This window comes from Ixodes scapularis, unplaced genomic scaffold (assembly GCF_016920785.2).
Source record: "Ixodes scapularis isolate PalLabHiFi unplaced genomic scaffold, ASM1692078v2 ptg000105l_1___fragment_4___debris__unscaffolded, whole genome shotgun sequence".
NCBI lineage: Eukaryota > Metazoa > Arthropoda > Arachnida > Ixodida > Ixodidae > Ixodes > Ixodes scapularis.
This window is the reverse complement of record NW_024609915.1, coordinates 32,401-56,448: the sequence shown is the minus strand read 5'-3', so window position 1 is coordinate 56,448 and position 24,048 is coordinate 32,401. Positions and strand designations below refer to the sequence as shown.

The 24,048-nt window shown below is 37.3% G+C and overlaps 1 pseudogene; it reads right to left on the bottom strand.

Annotated features, from left to right (window-relative positions):
* Positions 1-1,927: 1,927 nt before the first annotated feature.
* On the bottom strand, positions 1,928-4,286 carry LOC120839820 (annotated as a pseudogene).
* Positions 4,287-24,048: the final 19,762 nt, after the last annotated feature.

Genomic DNA, 24,048 nt, shown 5'->3' with positions numbered 1-24,048 from the left:
GCCGCTCAACGGTCAACACTACTGGTCCCATTACCTTGGCGTCGTTCTTGCAGTCGTCCTAGAAGTCGTCCTATACCTCTAGGACGGCCTCACTTGTCACAATACTTGAAAAGCAAGCGGCGTTGGCGGCGTGGTTACAGTGCTCGAAAGATGACCAAAAAATACGTGAAGTGTCAGCAGCGTGATGCCAAGTGAATAATTTTTGAAAGCATAAAATCCAGATGTAATCTAGATAGATTTCCAGTTTCATAATCCAGATAGCGAAAGGTCAAACTGGGTTTTTGGTAGAATTAGAGCTCTAAAAATTGCGAAACTTGATGTCTATACTAAATAACATACGAGCATTGAATTTCAAGAATAATCTACCTGTTTAACCCATCTAGAGAGACATGGCTCCCAAAATCACATCTTTAAATGCCCGAAAATTTTATTTAACTTACTAACTACGTTGTGAGACACATGTGCCGGTAGGAGTTAAACCGACATTAACGTCTATACCGAGGCGTTGACTCCAGAACAGAAGTTAGTTTCGGTACACACGATACTAAACCGAAGACAAACGGATAATGGGGACAAACACACACGTCTCAATCTTCATGACTGAAGCAAAGTGATGAGCTTTGAGACGTGTGTGTTTGTCCTCTTGTAGTCCGTTCGTCTCCGGTTTAGAATCAAGTGTAACCTTAATGAACTCGCCTGCTTTATAAATTTGGTTTCTGTTTTGCTCCTGACTTCAAAATAAAATAAGCAAAAAAACAGAATCAAGGAGTCAATATTACGCTAAGCATATTTGTTGTTTTCGGGGGAAAAATGCAACCTGCCTCCGTAGTACTCCAGCTTCTTCGTAGAAGCGGGAATAAATCGTGTCGCTCAGTAAATCCAGCACACCACGAGACAGGCCCAGCAACTGGTACACCATCACGTATTTCCGACCCTCAATATATCCGCCATTTTGATAAACCAGTGGCCCCACATACACACAGTTGGAATCACGGGTGTTACGTGAAACCGTGGCGTCACGTCACGTGGTAAACTTTTCCGCAAACTGTATTGGGTCTACATGTACCGTGCGCCACGTCACATCCGTCAGTGACGTTAGACCTCCTTTAATAATAATAATAATAGGTTTATTTTCCAACAAGAGCTTTTAGAATCACCCCGAATCAAAAAAGATCAACGGATTCTTGCGTTAAACAGAAAACACGAGTAGCATTAATATTAATTTTTGGTCCACGCGTTAAACAAAAGCAGTCAGTGGAAATGCCCTCAGCTGACGTAGCCTATGTGTGTCTATTTGCTTTGCGATTAGCTCTGATACTCGCCATTGAAGGCAAGCTCTTAGAGATAATTTTATCTTACCAGCATTTCAGCTTGCTCGTGTATAAAAACAATTATAATAATGTAACGCATAACCCTCTGCTACCGAAGCGTAAGATTATATAGTATTGCGAAATAAAAACTGAATTGCTACTTTTCTAGTACACGTAGGAGAGCGCGTTGAAAACTACAGAATACACAGAAAGAATAAAACACATGAAGGAGGAACACAGACGCCCACAGTTCTTTCAATGAGCAACGAACATTTATGAAATGCCCATGACACTACGACCGTGAGCTTCAAAGAATTGAAATAAAGAGAACAAAAAATTAAACGTAAATGCTCAAATTTAAAATAAAATAAATTAAAATAAATTAAAACTAAATTGCTCGAAATTTTTTTTTTAAAAGGCCAAATTGAAACGATAGGACATTAATGGAAATTATCCCCTGAATAAAGGAGAAAAGGAAGAACAATACGGAAATTGACCCCTGAACAAATGGGGAAAAAGGAAGAAGAAAAGAAAGGAAATTATCCCCTGAAAACTGGGAAAAGGAAGAAGAAAATAAACGAAAGGTAAATAATTGATCAAAACTGGCTTTTCGATAACTCTAGCGCAAGGAACTCCAACTTTTTTGATGGTAACACCAGAGAAGGTTCAGAAACATTGTTCGCGGCGTATTTGATCTTAAACGCCTCAATGATTTCTCGCCCACACTTACCTCTGTGTGTTTCAAGCACAGTAGTGTTTTCAAAGTTTGGGGTGTATTTGTGGCAGGTACGGGCATGCACGACTATGGGGTGAAATGAGTCCGATGATGCCTTGGTGACTTCTAAATGGTGCTCCCTGAGGCGTACATTTAGGCATCGGCCAGTTTGACCGATGTATTGACCTCCGCAGCTCAGTGGAATTGAATAGATTGGTTTCTCTTTAGATTTGACATATTTGTTGGAGTGCTTGATGGCGCATTCGAGTGGTCGACTCTCGTTGTTCACCCTCTGGCACATTTGCTTTAACCTCATTCTGCAAGTGAAGACCACCTTCGTGTCAAACCGAGCAGCAAGAGCCTTCAGTCGGTGGGCGGTGTTGTGCACGTATGGAATGCATACTGGTCGTGAAGGAGCATTTTGTTTCGTTGGAGGACGGATGGGGCCCGTGATGAGACGCTGAAGGGTTGTACGGAGGAGGTCGGCTGGATAACCTGCTTGGAGCAGGCGGTGTTGTGCACGTATGGAATGCATACTGGTCGTGAAGGAGCATTTTGTTTCGTTGGAGGACGGATGGGGCCCGTGATGAGACGCTGAAGGGTTGTACGGAGGAGGTCGGCTGGATAACCTGCTTGGAGCAGGCGGTCATGCTGTCGCAGGAGACTTTCTGATGAGAGGTTTGAACAGGATTTAGAGCGAGAAGAGGCAAATAAGGTTCGAATGATTCAAAGCTTTACCGACTTGGAATGGTTACTGCAAAACGGAAGAACGGGTTTTTTTGGATCGCTGCTGGAAGCTCCAACATAGGCCTTGAGCATGAAGATGAAGTTTTAAATCCAGATACTGTAGACCTTCATCTGTTGGTTCTTCACGTGTGAATTTGAGACCCGACGAGCAAGAGTTGAAGGCTTCACAAATGGCCGGTGAAGAGACGGAGGACGGATGAACAACTAGATAGTCATCTACATATCGGTACACTCGGATTTCTGGGGCTATAACGTCAAGTTGGGTCCTCACGGCTCTTACTATGTACATAAGAAAGACTTCGCTTAGCACTGGGGTTAGGCATGAACCTATACAGACTACTCTCTTCTGTCTAGAAATCGTTCTGTTGTATTCAACAAGCGTGGACTGAAGGTATACGGCGAGGAGGTCAATGAAGTTCTTTGTGGATATCCCTGATGTATTTTGGAACTCGCATGGACCGTGCTCATGAATAGCATCAGAAACGGAATTCAAGAGAAATCGGGGGTCCAGACTGTAGCAGAGGTCTTCTATGTCTAATGAAAACATGGAGTGTGGTTTGGTGGTGACATGTAGAGAAGTAAGGGGGGAAATGAGCTCTGTGGAGTTCGTAATCCTGAAGGGCTGGCGGAGATTCAACGTAGAGAGATGCGTCTGTAGAAATAAGGCTAAATGTTTTTGCCAGCATCCTCTTTCAGACACAATGCTCCTGAGGGGCATACCTTCCTTCTGTGTCTTCGCTGTAAAAAATACAGAAAAGTATTGTTTTGCGGGAGATCCAAGTGTATTCTTGAAAGAGGGCAGATTCATCAAGGTGCAAAGCTGTTTTGCTCTTGCCCGCAAGGATCCTGATGGTCTCGTCTTTAGTTGTTCGAAGTTCTTTTCCAAAGCTTTCGCTACCTTCGCTTCATAGTTACCTTCATCCAAGACCACGAAAACACCCGTCTTGTCTGATTCAAGCAACTTGAGCCGCTTCTGGCTCAGTTCTTCAACTGCGTTCCGGATAGGGAACTGGCGTGTTTTCGGAGGGGGATGGTAGCAAATAGAACGAACTGCCGCTGACAAAAACTCAGACCGACCCTGTTCAGAAATACGTGAGGCAACTTGGCGTACCCTTGTCAATTGGTCCACTCTAGAGAATGGAAGGTCTGGAGAAAATTTAAGGCCTTTCGACAGCACTTCCAAAGTACCTGGAGAAAGTTGTTGGTCACAAAGTATAACTGGAGGGTCTAACACAGCTTGGCTGGACTTGCGACAAGACGCATTCAAAGAAGTGATAATCATGCTCCATGCAGAATCCAGGAGTGTGCAAAAGTGCGCAAAGTGTAGTAAATCTGTCGGAAATCACGTTATCTTCTACCGAATCTACACTACTTTCTAAAGGCCTAAACTTTTGTCCAACTTCGGGGAATTGCGACGAATTTCAGGTCTTCCGTGACCTTGATTATTTTGCACGTAATTTAAGGCTTCGGGAATATTTCGCCGACAAACCACAAGCCACAGGAGATTTGATCATGCCAGGCCCCCCCGGCGGCTGGACGCCAGGCAAGGGGCGGGACAGATGCCTCGATCTATACATTGACGCTGTTCAGCGAGAAATTATGCAGCAATTCAGGCAAAAGAGACCAGGCAGGCAAAACCTCAACTTGCATGAGAGGAATGCCCTCAAATCACTCAGCTTAAGGACAGATATTGTTATAAAGCCCGCCGATAAAGGTGGAGCGATCGTTATAATGAACTCGGACGATTATTTGGCAGAGGGCCTCCGCCAACTAAACGACTCAAAATTTTACAAACATCTTACTTGCGACCCTACTTCGCATCATACAACAATTGTAACTGAGGCACTTTCGACATTGGTCAGACAAAACAAGATCACATCGAAAGTTCAAGCAGGCTTAAAACAAACGCAGCCCACCACCGGCCGTTTTTATATGTTACCGAAAATCCATAAAACTGGAAACCCAGGTCGCCCTATTATTTCTGGAAATGGAACATTAACTGAACCACTTTCGAGCTTTGTAGACAATTTGATAAAACACATCCCACCCACATTCCCTTCTTATATAAAAGACACAGGTCACTTTCTGAGGGAGGTTGCGCGGGTCACTATTCCGGACGGGTCGTTTCTGGTTACGTTGGATGTTTCGTCTCTCTATACGAACATACCCCACGATGATGGCGTGGCGAAACTTTTGAGCGCGTACGCAAGCAACAGGCGGGTGGATACACCCGAAGTAGACGTTGTCGCAACACTGACCAGGTTGGTTCTGGAGTTGAACAGTTTTGAATTTAATAACAGCCACTACATCCAAATCAGCGGCACAGCTATGGGTACAAAAATGGCCCCAAACTACGCAAACATTTTTATGGGCGCCCTTGAATAACAGTTTCTTGAAGCGTCTCCCCTCAAACCCATATTTTACAAAAGGTTTATCGATGACATTTTTCTGATTTGGACCCATACCAAAGATCAACTGCTCATTTTTATTGAGCGCTTTAACCGAGCACATCCGAACATCAAATTCACGCATGAATACTCTCGCACCTCAATAAATGTTTTGGATGTAACCTTGAGCGTGGAGGGGAACAAGCTACAAACAAGGCTTTATCGAAAGCCTACCGATTCTCAAAAATACTTGCATTATCACAGCTCTCATCCGCGACATAGTAAAAACAGCATTCCGTACAGTCAGGCCCACAGGTTTCGACGCATCTGTTCTGAGAAACAAGAATTTGAACGAAATGTCGCCGATCACCGAGGGGTGCTCTTGCAGCAAAGGTACCCAGCTGGCGTGATTGAAGACGCCATTGATAAAGCCAGAACACTTGACCGCGAAGATACTTTGACCGATCACGTCAAGGTAACTAGTGACCATCGGCAGACCAACCTGGTCATGACATATAACAGTAACGCTCCCAACGTCAACAAATACTTAGCAAACATTTCAACATAATTGAACAGAGTGAACGATTGAAACAAATAATCCCATCACCTCCCCGCGTAGTATACAGACGTTCAAAAAATTTGAGAGACACCCTCGTACATTCGCGCACAACGCGCGCCCAGTCTTTGGGGTGTAGCCCATGTGGGAAACCTAAGTGCAAGGTGTGCCCCCACATGATGACGACTGATACTGCCAGGAGTACGAAATCAAACTTTAGCATGAAAATCTACGGAGATCTCCGGTGCTGCAGTCCGAATGTTGTCAACCTTCTCGAGTGTCAGGTGTCTAAGATGCAGTACGTAGGACAAACCGTGAGAGCATTCAATGAAAGGTTTAATAATCACAGATCCCACTCCACCAAAGTGCCCAGCCTTCCACTTTACAAACATCTAACACTACCAAACCACTCATTCGATAAACTTTCTGTTACGCTGCTTCAATCTGGCTTTAAATCAAATCTAGAACGCGAACTGAAAGAAGCCCACCTGATCTATAAGTTTGATGCTGTAAAATGTGGAATTCACGAAAGTCCTGGGATACCCAGTTGTGTGCAGCTGTTGTGAATGTGTTGTGCGAAAATTTATTTGACACTGCGATTGATATTTGGTCGACTTCCGAGTGTAATAGTGGTGCCCTATTGTCGAGGATGGCGTCTGGGCCGTTTGCGGCGGGACTCGCCGCTTTGTCTCTGGGAACGCCGGTTCTGTCAGCCAACGACGCGGTGCCTCCTCGGGGCAGTGCGGCGCGGCTTGGCGCTTACCGATACCGGACAGTTGTTTATCTGCGACGGGTTGGTCGCCTTTACATTCTCTCTTAAATCTTCTAATCTCATGCCCGTCAATCTTCATACTCCGTGTGCAATGCACCGGGTGATCGTGGGCGCCCTTGACGAGACTTAACTGGAGGGGACCGCGACGGGACGATCGCTGTCCGGAGTTGGCCCGCAGCGGGCAATCACGAGTGTGCCCGGTTCGGGCCGCCCGCCTTTGCTTACCAAATACTACCCGGGTGTAGCCCTATACATGGGCTATCGACGGGCATAAGTTTTGTTTATTTTCACTGAAATTTTTATATAAAATTTGCAATATCGTCGAAAATGAAATTAACCGATATTTTGAACTCACTTTATCAAAAAAGTGAATTTTTTTATTTACATCAATTTTTTTATTATTGCTCCCGATCTAATGAACTTTCAATTGGCTTGAAGCGATTTCCCCCTTTTTTGTTGTATCTTCTCTAGAAGAGATCGGAATCGCTCCCACGAGACAATGCGGTGACAAATTCAGAGCCTTGTAACTCAAGAGTTATTATATTTGTCGCTTACTAAATACTACCCGGGTGTAGCCCTATACATGGGCTATCGACGGGCATAAGTTTTGTTTATTTTATTTTCACTCAATTTTTTATATAAAATTTGCAATATCGTCGAAAATGAAATTAACCGATATTTTGAACTCACTTTATCAAAAAAGTGAATTTTTTTATTTTGTTCAATTTTTTTATTATTGCTCCCGATCTAATGAACTTTCAATTTGCTTGAAGCGATTTCCCCCTTTTTTGTTGTATCTTCTCTAGAAGAGATCGGAATCGCTCCCACGAGACAATGCGGTGACAAATTCAGAGCCTTGTAACTCAAGAGTTATTATATTTGTCGCTTACTAAATACTACCCGGGTGTAGCCCTATAGATGGGCTATCGACAGGCATAAGTTTTGTTTATTTTATTTTCACTCAATTTTTTATATAAAATTTGCAATATCGTCGAAAATGAAATTAACCGATATTTTGAACTCACTTTATCAAAAAAGTGATTTTTTTTATTTTGTTCAATTTTTTTATTATTGCTCCCGATCTAATGAACTTTCAATTTGCTTGAAGCGATTTCCCCCTTTTTTGTTGTATCTTCTCTAGAAGAGATCGGAATCGCTCCCACGAGACAATGCGGTGACAAATTCAGAGCCTTGTAACTCAAGAGTTATTATATTTGTCGCTTACTAAATACTACCCGGGTGTAGCCCTATACATGGGCTATCGACGGGCATAAGTTTTGTTTATTTTATTTTCGCTCAATTTTTATATAAAATTTGTAATATCGTCGAAAATGAAATTAACCGATATTTTGAGCTCACTTTATCAAAAAAGTGAATTTTTTATTTTGTTCAATTTTTTTAATATTGCTCCCGATCTAATGAACTTTCAATTGGCTTGATGCGATTTCCCCCTTTTTTGTTGTATCTTCTCTAGAAGAGATCGGAATCGCTCCCACGAGACAATGCGGTGACAAATTCAGAGCCTTGTAACTCAAGAGTTATTATATTTGTCGCTTACCAAATACTACCCGGGTGTAGCCCTATACATGGGCTATCGACGGGCATAAGTTTTGTTTATTTTCACTGGAATTTTTATATAAAATTTGCAATATCGTCGAAAATGAAATTAACCAATATTTTGAACTCACTTTATCAAAAAAGTGAATTTTTTTATTTTGTTCAATTTTTTTATTATTGCTCCCGATCTAATGAACTTTCAATTGGCTTGATGCGATTTCCCCCTTTTTTGTTGTATCTTCTCTAGAAGAGATCGGAATCGCTCCCACGAGACAATGCGGTGACAAATTCAGAGCCTTGTAACACAAGAGTTATTATATTTGTCGCTTACCAAATACTACCCGGGTGTAGCCCTATACATGGGCTATCGACGGGCATAAGTTTTGTTTATTTTCACTGGAATTTTTATATAAAATTTGCAATATCGTCGAAAATGAAATTAACCGATATTTTGAACTCACTTTATCAAAAAAGTGAATTTTTTTATTTTGTTCAATTTTTTTATTATTGCTCCCGATCTAATGAACTTTCAATTGGCTTGATGCGATTTCCCCCTTTTTTGTTGTATCTTCTCTAGAAGAGATCGGAATCGCTCCCACGAGACAATGCGGTGACAAATTCAGAGCCTTGTAACTCAAGAGTTATTATATTTGTCGCTTACCAAATACTACCCGGGTGTAGCCCTATACATGGGCTATCGACGGGCATAAGTTTTGTTTATTTTCACTGGAATTTTTATATAAAATTTGCAATATCGTCGAAAATGAAATTAACCGATATTTTGAGCTCACTTTATCAAAAAAGTGAATTTTTTTATTTTGTTCAATTTTTTTATTATTGCTCCCGATCTAATGAACTTTCAATTGGCTTGATGCGATTTCCCCCTTTTTTGTTGTATCTTCTCTAGAAGAGATCGGAATCGCTCCCACGAGACAATGCGGTGACAAATTCAGAGCCTTGTAACTCAAGAGTTATTATATTTGTCGCTTACCAAATACTACCCGGGTGTAGCCCTATACATGGGCTATCGACGGGCATAAGTTTTGTTTATTTTCACTGGAATTTTTATATAAAATTTGCAATATCGTCGAAAATGAAATTAACCAATATTTTGAACTCACTTTATCAAAAAAGTGAATTTTTTTATTTTGTTCAATTTTTTTATTATTGCTCCCGATCTAATGAACTTTCAATTGGCTTGATGCGATTTCCCCCTTTTTTGTTGTATCTTCTCTAGAAGAGATCGGAATCGCTCCCACGAGACAATGCGGTGACAAATTCAGAGCCTTGTAACTCAAGAGTTATTATATTTGTCGCTTACCAAATACTACCCGGGTGTAGCCCTATACATGGGCTATCGACGGGCATAAGTTTTGTTTATTTTCACTCAATTTTTTATATAAAATTTGCAATATCGTCGAAAATTAAATTAACCGATATTTTGAGCTCACTTTATCAAAAAAGTGAATTTTTTTATTTTGTTCAATTTTTTTATTATTGCTCCCGATCTAATGAACTTTCAATTGGCTTGATGCGATTTCCCCCTTTTTTGTTGTATCTTCTCTAGAAGAGATCGGAATCGCTCCCACGAGACAATGCGGTGACAAATTCAGAGCCTTGTAACTCAAGAGTTATTATATTTGTCGCTTACCAAATACTACCCGGGTGTAGCCCTATACATGGGCTATCGACGGGCATAAGTTTTGTTTATTTTCACTGGAATATTTATATAAAATTTGCAATATCGTCGAAAATGAAATTAACCAATATTTTGAACTCACTTTATCAAAAAAGTGAATTTTTTTATTTTGTTCAATTTTTTTATTATTGCTCCCGATCTAATGAACTTTCAATTGGCTTGATGCGATTTCCCCCTTTTTTGTTGTATCTTCTCTAGAAGAGATCGGAATCGCTCCCACGAGACAATGCGGTGACAGATTCAGAGCCTTGTAACTCAAGAGTTATTATATTTGTCGCTTACCAAATACTACCCGGGTGTAGCCCTATACATGGGCTATCGACGGGCATAAGTTTTGTTTATTTTCACTCAATTTTTTATATAAAATTTGCAATATCGTCGAAAATTAAATTAACCGATATTTTGAGCTCACTTTATCAAAAAAGTGAATTTTTTTATTTTGTTCAATTTTTTTATTATTGCTCCCGATCTAATGAACTTTCAATTGGCTTGATGCGATTTCCCCCTTTTTTGTTGTATCTTCTCTAGAAGAGATCGGAATCGCTCCCACGAGACAATGCGGTGACAAATTCAGAGCCTTGTAACTCAAGAGTTATTATATTTGTCGCTTACCAAATACTACCCGGGTGTAGCCCTATACATGGGCTATCGACGGGCATAAGTTTTGTTTATTTTCACTGGAATATTTATATAAAATTTGCAATATCGTCGAAAATGAAATTAACCAATATTTTGAACTCACTTTATCAAAAAAGTGAATTTTTTTATTTTGTTCAATTTTTTTATTATTGCTCCCGATCTAATGAACTTTCAATTGGCTTGATGCGATTTCCCCCTTTTTTGTTGTATCTTCTCTAGAAGAGATCGGAATCGCTCCCACGAGACAATGCGGTGACAAATTCAGAGCCTTGTAACTCAAGAGTTATTATATTTGTCGCTTACCAAATACTACCCGGGTGTAGCCCTATACATGGGCTATCGACGGGCATAAGTTTTGTTTATTTTCACTGGAATTTTTATATAAAATTTGCAATATCGTCGAAAATGAAATTAACCGATATTTTGAACTCACTTTATCAAAAAAGTGAATTTTTTTATTTTGTTCAATTTTTTTATTATTGCTCCCGATCTAATGAACTTTCAATTGGCTTAAAGCGATTTCCCCCTTTTTTGTTGTATCTTCTCTAGAAGAGATCGGAATCGCTCCCACGAGACAATGCGGTGACAAATTCAGAGCCTTGTAACTCAAGAGTTATTATATTTGTCGCTTACCAAATACTACCCGGGTGTAGCCCTATACATGGGCTATCGACGGGCATAAGTTTATTTTATTTTCACTGAAATTTTTATACAAAATTTGCAATATCGTCGAAAATGAAATTAACCGATATTTTGAGCTCACTTTATCAAAAAAGTTTATTTTTTTATTTTGTTCATTTTTTTTATTATTGCTCCCGATCTAATGAACTTTCAATTGGCTTGATGCGATTTCCCCCTTTTTTGTTGTATCTTCTCTAGAAGAGATCGGAATCGCTCCCACGAGACAATACGGTGACAAATTCAGAGCCTTGTAACTCAAGAGTTATTATATTTGTCGCTTACCAAATACTACCCGGGTGTAGCCCTATACATGGGCTATCGACGGGCATAAGTTTTGTTTATTTTCACTGGAATTTTTATATAAAATTTGCAATATCGTCGAAAATGAAATTAACCGATATTTTGAACTCACTTTATCAAAAAAGTGAATTTTTTTATTTTGTTCATTTTTTTTATTATTGCTCCCGATCTAATGAACTTTCAATTGGCTTGATACGATTTCCCCCTTTTTTGTTGTATCTTCTCTAGAAGAGATCGGAATCGCTCCCACGAGACAATGCGGTGACCAATTCAGAGCCTTGTAACTCAAGAGTTATTATATTTGTCGCTTACCAAATACTACCCGGGTGTAGCCCTATACATGGGCTATCGACGGGCATAAGTTTTGTTTATTTTCACTGAAATTTTTATATAAAAATTGCAATATCGTCGAAAATGAAATTAACCGATATTTTGAACTCACTTTATCAAAAAAGTGAATTTTTTTATTTTGTTCATTTTTTTTATTATTGCTCCCGATCTAATGAACTTTCAATTGGCTTAAAGCGATTTCCCCCTTTTTTGTTGTATCTTCTCTAGAAGAGATCGGAATCGCTCCCACGAGACAATGCGGTGACAAATTCAGAGCCTTGTAACTCAAGAGTTATTATATTTGTCGCTTACCAAATACTACCCGGGTGTAGCCCTATACATGGGCTATCGACGGGCATAAGTTTTGTTTATTTTCACTGGAATTTTTATATAAAATTTGCAATATCGTCGAAAATGAAATTAACCGATATTTTGAGCTCACTTTATCAAAAAAGTGAATTTTTTTATTTTGTTCAATTTTTTAATTATTGCTCCCGATCTAATGAACTTTCAATTGGCTTGATACGATTTCCCCCTTTTTTGTTGTATCTTCTCTAGAAGAGATCGGAATCGCTCCCACGAGACAATGCGGTGACAAATTCAGAGCCTTGTAACTCAAGAGTTATTATATTTGTCGCTTACCAAATACTACCCGGGTGTAGCCCTACACATGGGCTATCGACGGGCATAAGTTTTGTTTATTTTCACTGAAATTTTTATATAAAATTTGCAATATCGTCGAAAATGAAATTAACCGATATTTTGAGCTCACTTTATCAAAAAAGTGAATTTTTTTATTTTGTTCAATTTTTTTATTATTGCTCCCGATCTAATGAACTTTCAATTGGCTTAAAGCGATTTCCCCCTTTTTTGTTGTATCTTCTCTAGAAGAGATCGGAATCGCTCCCACGAGACAATGCGGTGACAAATTCAGAGCCTTGTAACTCAAGAGTTATTATATTTGTCGCTTACCAAATACTACCCGGGTGTAGCCCTATACATGGGCTATCGACGGGCATAAGTTTTGTTTATTTTCACTGGAATTTTTATATAAAATTTGCAATATCGTCGAAAATGAAATTAACCGATATTTTGAACTCACTTTATCAAAAAAGTGAATTTTTTTATTTTGTTCAATTTTTTTATTATTGCTCCCGATCTAATGAACTTTCAATTGGCTTGATACGATTTCCCCCTTTTTTGTTGTATCTTCTCTAGAAGAGATCGGAATCGCTCCCACGAGACAATGCGGTGACAAATTCAGAGCCTTGTAACTCAAGAGTTATTATATTTGTCGCTTACCAAATACTACCCGGGTGTAGCCCTATACATGGGCTATCGACGGGCATAAGTTTTGTTTATTTTCACTGAAATTTTTATATAAAATTTGCAATATCGTCGAAAATGAAATTAACCGATATTTTGAGCTCACTTTATCAAAAAAGTGAATTTTTTTATTTTGTTCATTTTTTTTATTATTGCTCCCGATCTAATGAACTTTCAATTGGCTTAAAGCGATTTCCCCCTTTTTTGATGTATCTTCTCTAGAAGAGATCGGAATCGCTCCCACGAGACAATGCGGTGAAAAATTCAGAGCCTTGTAACTCAAGAGTTATTATATTTGTCGCTTACCAAATACTACCCGGGTGTAGCCCTATACATGGGCTATCGACGGGCATAAGTTTTGTTTATTTTCACTGAAATTTTTATATAAAATTTGCAATATCGTCGAAAATGAAATTAACCGATATTTTGAGCTCACTTTATCAAAAAAGTGAATTTTTTTATTTTGTTCAATTTTTTTATTATTGCTCCCGATCTAATGAACTTTCAATTGGCTTGATGCGATTTCCCCCTTTTTTGTTGTATCTTCTCTAGAAGAGATCGGAATCGCTCCCACGAGACAATGCGGTGACAAATTCAGAGCCTTGTAACTCAAGAGTTATTATATTTGTCGCTTACCAAATACTACCCGGGTGTAGCCCTATACATGGGCTATCGACGGGCATAAGTTTTGTTTATTTTCACTGAAATTTTTATATAAAATTTGCAATATCGTCGAAAATGAAATTAACCGATATTTGAGCTCACTTTATCAAAAAAGTGAATTTTTTTATTTTGTTCATTTTTTTTATTATTGCTCCCGATCTCATGAACTTTCAATTGGCTTAAAGCGATTTCCCCCTTTTTTGTTGTATCTTCTCTAGAAGAGATCGGAATCGCTCCCACGAGACAATGCGGTGAAAAATTCAGAGCCTTGTAACTCAAGAGTTATTATATTTGTCGCTTACCAAATACTACCCGGGTGTAGCCCTATACATGGGCTATCGACGGGCATAAGTTTATTTTATTTTCACTGGAATTTTTATATAAAATTTGCAATATCGTCGAAAATGAAATTAACCGATATTTTGAACTCACTTTATCAAAAAAGTGAATTTTTTTATTTTGTTCATTTTTTTTATTATTGCTCCCGATCTAATGAACTTTCAATTGGCTTGATGCGATTTCCCCCTTTTTTGTTGTATCTTCTCTAGAAGAGATCGGAATCGCTCCCACGAGACAATGCGGTGACAAATTCAGAGCCTTGTAACTCAAGAGTTATTATATTTGTCGCTTACCAAATACTACCCGGGTGTAGCCCTATACATGGGCTATCGACGGGCATAAGTTTTGTTTATTTTCACTGGAATTTTTATATAAAATTTGCAATATCGTCGAAAATGAAATTAACCGATATTTTGAACTCACTTTATCAAAAAAGTGAATTTTTTTATTTTGTTCAATTTTTTTATTATTGCTCCCGATCTAATGAACTTTCAATTGGCTTGATACGATTTCCCCCTTTTTTGTTGTATCTTCTCTAGAAGAGATCGGAATCGCTCCCACGAGACAATGCGGTGACAAATTCAGAGCCTTGTAACTCAAGAGTTATTATATTTGTCGCTTACCAAATACTACCCGGGTGTAGCCCTATACATGGGCTATCGACGGGCATAAGTTTTGTTTATTTTCACTGAAATTTTTATATAAAATTTGCAATATCGTCGAAAATGAAATTAACCGATATTTTGAACTCACTTTATCAAAAAAGTGAATTTTTTTATTTTGTTCATTTTTTTTATTATTGCTCCCGATCTAATGAACTTTCAATTGGCTTGATGCGATTTCCCCCTTTTTTGTTGTATCTTCTCTAGAAGAGATCGGAATCGCTCCCACGAGACAATGCGGTGACAAATTCAGAGCCTTGTAACTCAAGAGTTATTATATTTGTCGCTTACCAAATACTACCCGGGTGTAGCCCTATACATGGGCTATCGACGGGCATAAGTTTTGTTTATTTTCACTGGAATTTTTATATAAAATTTGCAATATCGTCGAAAATGAAATTAACCGATATTTTGAACTCACTTTATCAAAAAAGTGAATTTTTTTATTTTGTTCAATTTTTTTATTATTGCTCCCGATCTAATGAACTTTCAATTGGCTTGATACGATTTCCCCCTTTTTTGTTGTATCTTCTCTAGAAGAGATCGGAATCGCTCCCACGAGACAATGCGGTGACAAATTCAGAGCCTTGTAACTCAAGAGTTATTATATTTGTCGCTTACCAAATACTACCCGGGTGTAGCCCTATACATGGGCTATCGACGGGCATAAGTTTTGTTTATTTTCACTGAAATTTTTATATAAAATTTGCAATATCGTCGAAAATGAAATTAACCGATATTTTGAGCTCACTTTATCAAAAAAGTGAATTTTTTTTATTTTGTTCAATTTTTTTATTATTGCTCCCGATCTAATGAACTTTCAATTGGCTTAAAGCGATTTCCCCCTTTTTTGTTGTATCTTCTCTAGAAGAGATCGGAATCGCTCCCACGAGACAATGCGGTGAAAAATTCAGAGCCTTGTAACTCAAGAGTTATTATATTTGTCGCTTACCAAATACTACCCGGGTGTAGCCCTATACATGGGCTATCGACGGGCATAAGTTTATTTTATTTTCACTGAAATTTTTATATAAAATTTGCAATATCGTCGAAAATGAAATTAACCGATATTTTGAGCTCACTTTATCAAAAAAGTTAATTTTTTTATTTTGTTCGATTTTTTTATTATTGCTCCCGATCTAATGAACTTTCAATTGGCTTGATGCGATTTCCTCCTTTTTTGTTGTATCTTCTCTAGAAGAGATCGGAATCGCTCCCACGAGACAATGCGGTGAAAAATTCAGAGCCTTGTAACTCAAGAGTTATTATATTTGTCGCTTACCAAATACTACCCGGGTGTAGCCCTATACATGGGCTATCGACGGGCATAAGTTTATTTTATTTTCACTGAAATTTTTATATAAAATTTGCAATATCGTCGAAAATGAAATTAACCGATATTTTAAACTCACTTTATCAAAAAAGTGAATTTTTTTATTTTGTTCATTTTTTTTATTATTGCTCCCGATCTAATGAACTTTCAATTGGCTTGATGCGATTTCCCCCTTTTTTGTTGTATCTTCTCTAGAAGAGATCGGAATCGCTCCCACGAGACAATGCGGTGACAAATTCAGAGCCTTGTAACTCAAGAGTTATTATATTTGTCGCTTACCAAATACTACCCGGGTGTAGCCCTATACATGGGCTATCGACGGGCATAAGTTTTGTTTATTTTCACTGGAATTTTTATATAAAATTTGCAATATCGTCGAAAATGAAATTAACCGATATTTTGAGCTCACTTTATCAAAAAAGTGAATTTTTTTATTTTGTTCAATTTTTTTATTATTGCTCCCGATCTAATGAACTTTCAATTGGCTTGATGCGATTTCCCCCTTTTTTGTTGTATCTTCTCTAGAAGAGATCGGAATCGCTCCCACGAGACAATGCGGTGACAAATTCAGAGCCTTGTAACTCAAGAGTTATTATATTTGTCGCTTACCAAATACTACCCGGGTGTAGCCCTATACATGGGCTATCGACGGGCATAAGTTTTGTTTATTTTCACTGGAATTTTTATATAAAATTTGCAATATCGTCGAAAATGAAATTAACCGATATTTTGAGCTCACTTTATCAAAAAAGTGAATTTTTTTATTTTGTTCAATTTTTTTATTATTGCTTCCGATCTAATGAACTTTCAATTGGCTTGATACGATTTCCCCCTTTTTTGTTGTATCTTCTCTAGAAGAGATCGGAATCGCTCCCACGAGACAATGCGGTGACAAATTCAGAGCCTTGTAACTCAAGAGTTATTATATTTGTCGCTTACCAAATACTACCCGGGTGTAGCCCTATACATGGGCTATCGACGGGCATAAGTTTATTTTATTTTCACTGGAATTTTTATATAAAATTTGCAATATCGTCGAAAATGAAATTAACCGATATTTTGAGCTCACTTTATCAAAAAAGTGAATTTTTTTATTTTGTTCAATTTTTTTATTATTGCTCCCGATCTAATGAACTTTCAATTGGCTTGATGCGATTTCCCCCTTTTTTGTTGTATCTTCTCTAGAAGAGATCGGAATCGCTCCCACGAGACAATGCGGTGACAAATTCAGAGCCTTGTAACTCAAGAGTTATTATATTTGTCGCTTACCAAATACTACCCGGGTGTAGCCCTATACATGGGCTATCGACGGGCATAAGTTTTGTTTATTTTCACTGGAATTTTTATATAAAATTTGCAATATCGTCGAAAATGAAATTAACCGATATTTTGAGCTCACTTTATCAAAAAAGTGAATTTTTTTATTTTGTTCAATTTTTTTATTATTGCTCCCGATCTAATGAACTTTCAATTGGCTTGATACGATTTCCCCCTTTTTTGTTGTATCTTCTCTAGAAGAGATCGGAATCGCTCCCACGAGACAATGCGGTGACAAATTCAGAGCCTTGTAACTCAAGAGTTATTATATTTGTCGCTTACCAAATACTACCCGGGTGTAGCCCTATACATGGGCTATCGACGGGCATAAGTTTATTTTATTTTCACTGGAATTTTTATATAAAATTTGCAATATCGTCGAAAATGAAATTAACCGATATTTTGAGCTCACTTTATCAAAAAAGTGAATTTTTTTATTTTGTTCAATTTTTTTATTATTGCTCCCGATCTAATGAACTTTCAATTGGCTTGATGCGATTTCCCCCTTTTTTGTTGTATCTTCTCTAGAAGAGATCGGAATCGCTCCCACGAGACAATGCGGTGACAAATTCAGAGCCTTGTAACTCAAGAGTTATTATATTTGTCGCTTACCAAATACTACCCGGGTGTAGCCCTATACATGGGCTATCGACGGGCATAAGTTTATTTTATTTTCACTGGAATTTTTATATAAAATTTGCAATATCGTCGAAAATGAAATTAACCGATATTTTGAACTCACTTTATCAAAAAAGTGAATTTTTTTATTTTGTTCAATTTTTTTATTATTGCTCCCGATCTAATGAACTTTCAATTGGCTTGATACGATTTCCCCCTTTTTTGTTGTATCTTCTCTAGAAGAGATCGGAATCGCTCCCACGAGACAATGCGGTGACAAATTCAGAGCCTTGTAACTCAAGAGTTATTATATTTGTCGCTTACCAAATACTACCCGGGTGTAGCCCTATACATGGGCTATCGACGGGCATAAGTTTATTTTATTTTCACTGGAATTTTTATATAAAATTTGCAATATTGTCGAAAATGAAATTAACCGATATTTTGAACTCACTTTATCAAAAAAGTGAATTTTTTTATTTTGTTCAATTTTTTTATTATTGCTCCCGATCTAATGAACTTTCAATTGGCTTGATGCGATTTCCCCCTTTTTTGTTGTATCTTCTCTAGAAGAGATCGGAATCGCTCCCACGAGACAATGCGGTGAAAAATTCAGAGCCTTGTAACTCAAGAGTTATTATATTTGTCGCTTACCAAATACTACCCGGGTGTAGCCCTATACATGGGCTATCGACGGGCATAAGTTTATTTTATTTTCACTGGAATTTTTATATAAAATTTGCAATATCGTCGAAAATGAAATTAACCGATATTTTGAGCTCACTTTATCAAAAAAGTGAATTTTTTTATTTTGTTCAATTTTTTTATTATTGCTCCCGATCTAATGAACTTTCAATTGGCTTGATGCGATTTCCCCCTTTTTTGTTGTATCTTCTCTAGAAGAGATCGGAATCGCTCCCACGAGACAATGCGGTGACGAATTCAGAGCCTTGTAACTCAAGAGTTATTATATTTGTCGCTTACCAAATACTACCCGGGTGTAGCCCTATACATGGGCTATCGACGGGCATAAGTTTATTTTATTTTCACTGGAATTTTTATATAAAATTTGCAATATCGTCGAAAATGAAATTAACCGATATTTTGAACTCACTTTATCAAAAAAGTGAATTTTTTTATTTTGTTCAATTTTTTTATTATTGCTCCCGATCTAATGAACTTTCAATTGGCTTGATACGATTTCCCCCTTTTTTGTTGTATCTTCTCTAGAAGAGATCGGAATCGCTCCCACGAGACAATGCGGTGACAAATTCAGAGCCTTGTAACTCAAGAGTTATTATATTTGTCGCTTACCAAATACTACCCGGGTGTAGCCCTATACATGGGCTATCGACGGGCATAAGTTTATTTTATTTTCACTGGAATTTTTATATAAAATTTGCAATATCGTCGAAAATGAAATTAACCGATATTTTGAACTCACTTTATCAAAAAAGTGAATTTTTTTATTTTGTTCAATTTTTTTATTATTGCTCCCGATCTAATGAACTTTCAATTGGCTTGATGCGATTTCCCCCTTTTTTGTTGTATCTTCTCTAGAAGAGATCGGAATCGCTCCCACGAGACAATGCGGTGAAAAATTCAGAGCCTTGTAACTCAAGAGTTATTATATTTGTCGCTTACCAAATACTACCCGGGTGTAGCCCTATACATGGGCTATCGACGGGCATAAGTTTATTTTATTTTCACTGGAATTTTTATATAAAATTTGCAATATCGTCGAAAATGAAATTAACCGATATTTTGAGCTCACTTTATCAAAAAAGTGAATTTTTTTATTTTGTTCAATTTTTTTATTATTGCTCCCGATCTAATGAACTTTCAATTGGCTTGATGCGATTTCCCCCTTTTTTGTTGTATCTTCTCTAGAAGAGATCGGAATCGCTCCCACGAGACAATGCGGTGACAAATTCAGAGCCTTGTAACTCAAGAGTTATTATATTTGTCGCTTACCAAATACTACCCGGGTGTAGCCCTATACATGGGCTATCGACGGGCATAAGTTTTGTTTATTTTCACTGGAATTTTTATATAAAATTTGCAATATCGTCGAAAATGAAATTAACCGATATTTTGAGCTCACTTTATCAAAAAAGTGAATTTTTTTATTTTGTTCAATTTTTTTATTATTGCTCCCGATCTAATGAACTTTCAATTGGCTTGATGCGATTTCCCCCTTTTTTGTTGTATCTTCTCTAGAAGAGATCGGAATCGCTCCCACGAGACAATGCGGTGACAAATTCAGAGCCTTGTAACTCAAGAGTTATTATATTTGTCGCTTACCAAATACTACCCGGGTGTAGCCCTATACATGGGCTATCGACGGGCATAAGTTTTGTTTATTTTCACTGGAATTTTTATATAAAATTTGCAATATCGTCGAAAATGAAATTAACCGATATTTTGAGCTCACTTTATCAAAAAAGTGAATTTTTTTATTTTGTTCAATTTTTTTATTATTGCTCCCGATCTAATGAACTTTCAATTGGCTTGATGCGATTTCCCCCTTTTTTGTTGTATCTTCTCTAGAAGAGATCGGAATCGCTCCCACGAGACAATGCGGTGACAAATTCAGAGCCTTGTAACTCAAGAGTTATTATATTTGTCGCTTACCAAATACTACCCGGGTGTAGCCCTATACATGGGCTATCGACGGGCATAAGTTTTGTTTATTTTCACTGGAATTTTTATATAAAATTTGCAATATCGTCGAAAATGAAATTAACCGATATTTTGAGCTCACTTTATCAAAAAAGTGAATTTTTTTATTTTGTTCAATTTTTTTATTATTGCTCCCGATCTAATGAACTTTCAATTGGCTTGATGCGATTTCCCCCTTTTTTGTTGTATCTTCTCTAGAAGAGATCGGAATCGCTCCCACGAGACAATGCGGTGACAAATTCAGAGCCTTGTAACTCAAGAGTTATTATATTTGTCGCTTACCAAATACTACCCGGGTGTAGCCCTATACATGGGCTATCGACGGGCATAAGTTTTGTTTATTTTCACTGGAATTTTTATATAAAATTTGCAATATCGTCGAAAATGAAATTAACCGATATTTTGAGCTCACTTTATCAAAAAAGTGAATTTTTTTATTTTGTTGAATTTTTTTATTATTGCTCCCGATCTAATGAACTTTCAATTGGCTTGATGCGATTTCCCCCTTTTTTGTTGTATCTTCTCTAGAAGAGATCGGAATCGCTCCCACGAGACAATGCGGTGACAAATTCAGAGCCTTGTAACTCAAGAGTTATTATATTTGTCGCTTACCAAATACTACCCGGGTGTAGCCCTATACATGGGCTATCGACGGGCATAAGTTTTGTTTATTTTCACTGGAATTTTTATATAAAATTTGCAATATCGTCGAAAATGAAATTAACCGATGTTTTGAGCTCACTTTATCAAAAAAGTGAATTTTTTTATTTTGTTCAATTTTTTTATTATTGCTTCCGATCTAATGAACTTTCAATTGGCTTGATGCGATTTCCCCCTTTTTTGTTGTATCTTCTCTAGAAGAGATCGGAATCGCTCCCACGAGACAATGCGGTGACAAATTCAGAGCCTTGTAACTCAAGAGTTATTATATTTGTCGCTTACCAAATACTACCCGGGTGTAGCCCTATACATGGGCTATCGACGGGCATAAGTTTTGTTTATTTTCACTGGAATTTTTATATAAAATTTGCAATATCGTCGAAAATGAAATTAACCGATATTTTGAACTCACTTTATCAAAAAAGTGAATTTTTTAATTTTGTTCATTTTTTTTATTATTGCTCCCGATCTAATGAACTTTCAATTGGCTTGATGCGATTTCCCCCTTTTTTGTTGTATCTTCTCTAGAAGAGATCGGAATCGCTCCCACGAGACAATGCGGTGACAAATTCAGAGCCTTGTAACTCAAGAGTTATTATATTTGTCGCTTACCAAATACTACCCGGGTGTAGCCCTATACATGGGCTATCGACGGGCATAAGTTTTGTTTATTTTCACTGGAATTTTTATATAAAATTTGCAATATCGTCGAAAATGAAATTAACCGATATTTTGAACTCACTTTATCAAAAAAGTGAATTTTTTAATTTTGTTCGTTTTTTTTATTATTGCTCCCGATCTAATGAACTTTCAATTGGCTTGATGCGATTTCCCCCTTTTTTGTTGTATCTTCTCTAGAAGAGATCGGAATCGCTCCCACGAGACAATGCGGTGACAAATTCAGAGCCTTGTAACTCAAGAGTTATTATATTTGTCGCTTACCAAATACTACCCGGGTGTAGCCCTATACATGGGCTATCGACGGGCATAAGTTTTGTTTATTTTCACTGGAATTTTTATATAAAATTTGCAATATCGTCGAAAATGAAATTAACCGATATTTTGAGCTCACTTTATCAAAAAAGTGAATTTTTTTATTTTGTTCAATTCTTTTATTATTGCTCCCGATCTAATGAACTTTCAATTGGCTTGATGCGATTTCCCCCTTTTTTGTTGTATCTTCTCTAGAAGAGATCGGAATCGCTCCCACGAGACAATGCGGTGACAAATTCAGAGCCTTGTAACTCAAGAGTTATTATATTTGTCGCTTACCAAATACTACCCGGGTGTAGCCCTATACATGGGCTATCGACGGGCATAAGTTTTGTTTATTTTCACTGGAATTTTTATATAAAATTTGCAATATCGTCGAAAATGAAATTAACCGATATTTTGAACTCACTTTATCAAAAAAGTGAATTTTTTTATTTTGTTCATTTTTTTTATTATTGCTCCCGATCTAATGAACTTTCAATTGGCTTGATGCGATTTCCCCCTTTTTTGTTGTATCTTCTCTAGAAGAGATCGGAATCGCTCCCACGAGACAATGCGGTGACAAATTCAGAGCCTTGTAACTCAAGAGTTATTATATTTGTCGCTTACCAAATACTACCCGGGTGTAGCCCTATACATGGGCTATCGACGGGCATAAGTTTTGTTTATTTTCACTGGAATTTTTATATAAAATTTGCAATATCGTCGAAAATGAAATTAACCGATATTTTGAACTCACTTTATCAAAAAAGTGAATTTTTTTATTTTGTTCATTTTTTTTATTATTGCTCCCGATCTAATGAACTTTCAATTGGCTTGATGCGATTTCCCCCTTTTTTGTTGTATCTTCTCTAGAAGAGATCGGAATCGCTCCCACGAGACAATGCGGTGACAAATTCAGAGCCTTGTAACTCAAGAGTTATTATATTTGTCGCTTACCAAATACTACCCGGGTGTAGCCCTATACATGGGCTATCGACGGGCATAAGTTTTGTTTGTTTTCACTGGAATTTTTATATAAAATTTGCAATATCGTCGAAAATGAAATTAACCGATATTTTGAGCTCACTTTATCAAAAAAGTGAATTTTTTTTATTTTGTTCAATTTTTTTATTATTGCTCCCGATCTAATGAACTTTCAATTGGCTTGATGCGATTTCCCCCTTTTTTGTTGTATCTTCTCTAGAAGAGATCGGAATCGCTCCCACGAGACAATGCGGTGACAAATTCAGAGCCTTGTAACTCAAGAGTTATTATATTTGTCGCTTACCAAATACTACCCGGTTGTAGCCCTATACATGGGCTATCGACGGGCATAAGTTTTGTTTATTTTCACTGGAATTTTTATATAAAATTTGCAATATCGTCGAAAATGAAATTAACCGATATTTTGAACTCACTTTATCAAAAAAGTGAATTTTTTTATTTTGTTCATTTTTTTTATTATTGCTCCCGATCTAATGAACTTTCAATTGGCTTGATGCGATTTCCCCCTTTTTTGTTGTATCTTCTCTAGAAGAGATCGGAATCGCTCCCACGAGACAATGCGGTGACAAATTCAGAGCCTTGTAACTCAAGAGTTATTATATTTGTCGCTTACCAAATACTACCCGGGTGTAGCCCTATACATGGGCTATCGACGGGCATAAGTTTTGTTTATTTTCACTGAAATTTTTATATAAAATTTGCAATATCGTCGAAAATGAAATTAACCGATATTTTGAACTCACTTTATCAAAAAAGTGAATTTTTTTATTTTGTT